Raw genomic sequence first — 2,050 nt, 5'->3', positions numbered from 1 at the left:
AGGTGACCTTGTTAGTTGTCACACGATTTTTTCCAGACGAGATAGTAAATCTGGGTTTTCAAAGCGGCATCAATCTCTCTATGTACCTCACGATTTGCAGATGAACCTTTAAGCTTTTCAAAAGACAGATGATAAGTCTATGGGAGGTCGAATCGAAAGCTTTCCGGTAATCAATCCAGGCCATCGATAGGTCACGCTGGTAGTATGCTGCATCTTTGCAGACACATCTATCGATGAGCAGGTTCTCCCTATTTTCGGCAGGAGTATTGTGCGCCTTTCCACCAACCACTCCGGAACCGGTTCTTCCGACTTTAAATATGAGGTGAAAATACGGGCCAAATGCTGATGGGTTGAAGGAAACTTCTTCCACCAGAAGGTTTTGATACAATCTGGTCCCGGTGTGGAATAGTTCTTCATCCCTCCTAATACGTTTTCACCTACTCAGTAGTGATAGGTGGGTATTCTTCATCAGGTGTTATAAGGGCATCACACAGCTCCTTGAAGCTCTTTATATTTTCTGAGTCTTCGCCCAGTCTATGCTGTACTTCGTAGACTTCTCTACAAAACATTTCGACCTCTTCTGGTTTGGGTGGGTGGTCGACAGTAACTGGAGGGTCTTGGAAGATTCGAGATGTCTCAGAGAGAAACTTTTGATTTTGTCTGACCCACCTCTCCCTCCGCTCTAGACTTCTCGTAGCGTCAGATAGTATCCGTATTCTCTCAGCAATATGCTGTCTCATGGTCAGCAGCTTTGACTTGTTAAGTGTGTGATAACGGGTCCGGAGTTCGTGCGCGAAATTTCGAACCTTGACGGTAAAATTCCTGCCAGATGTGATGTAGTCAATCACACACTGAATGCGGGACGCGTACTGTCTTGCCCAGCCTATCTTTATGGCCAGTTGATACATTCGTCTTTTGGTCTTATGATCGACCGTTGATTTTTTTTACGGTTCGCATCGGCCAAAGCCCTCGCTGCATTATACACACCATAACTGATAGCCCAGAGGTCGGATCCTTCGGAAAAATGTCCACGAAGCTAGTCATCCATTTCAGCCAGATCTTTATGCTTGAGAGAAACCTTGGTGTTGATGTTTCTCCGGGTTATAAAGCATCGCTCTTCTTCTATTGGATGCTCTGTTGCCGACTTGTTCTAGCTGTGGTGGAGTACGCGCACCACTCACATAGCACCTTTTTCGGAGTAGTTCGGCATGGTTTCGCAGACGTTGCTGCGAAAAGTGCGCTAGCTCCGGGTGTTTCTCGCACCACAGAGCATGCAGCCGTGCCATGTAACCTCGTTCAGGGGCCACACTTGCATCGTAGTACTCTAGCAAGTCGTGATTCAGTCGCTCCATCCACCTAAAGGTTTCGAGATTCCGCCGATCCATCGAATTGAATCCATCTTTATTGGCTCTTCCAGCTCTAGAGTGGTCGGCATTGTTGGCCGACCTATTGTCGGGAGCCCTGCGCGTTCTGTTGTTTTGAACCGCACTTACTACAAGTATGTTTGGTGTTGTCATTGTTGTTCCCACGAGAATCTAGGGAACGGGGTCCGTCCATCCTTGTAGAGCCCCACATGCAAGCATAAGGGTGCGTACTCTGAGAGGTCGCCCGGTATTCAAAAGTCACCGTTATAGACACCTCACCCAGGTGCCATTCAGCTTTCGGCACGGTTTTTACACCTCCGCTTGGGGGTTAATTTCTTCGAGACCACCCCTGGACAATTGTCCGCGACTGCCTATTTATTTTTGTAACCATATTCAGCAGAAACCCTTGGTATAGGGACCCTCTATCTGCAACCCGAGGACGCGATCGGTCGCTTTGTCATAGGCTCCTCGATTTGGTTCTAGATGAATCAAAACCAAACCCAATGGTTATAAATGGTCATTAATGGTCATAAATTCCAGTACAAGGTCTCTCATGTATTTTACAAGGACCATCTTAAGATCTATTTTAAAAACAAAGAGCAACTACATCTAGCTCTGGGGATCGTCGAACGATATACTAAGGAAATTGGAATGGAATTTGGGTTAGACAAATGCGTCAAGGTTTA

This window comes from Belonocnema kinseyi, chromosome 1, assembly GCF_010883055.1.
Source record: "Belonocnema kinseyi isolate 2016_QV_RU_SX_M_011 chromosome 1, B_treatae_v1, whole genome shotgun sequence".
Taxonomy (NCBI): Eukaryota; Metazoa; Arthropoda; class Insecta; order Hymenoptera; family Cynipidae; genus Belonocnema; species Belonocnema kinseyi.
The sequence above is the reverse complement of the archived record's forward strand: the minus strand, read 5'-3'. Positions refer to the sequence as shown.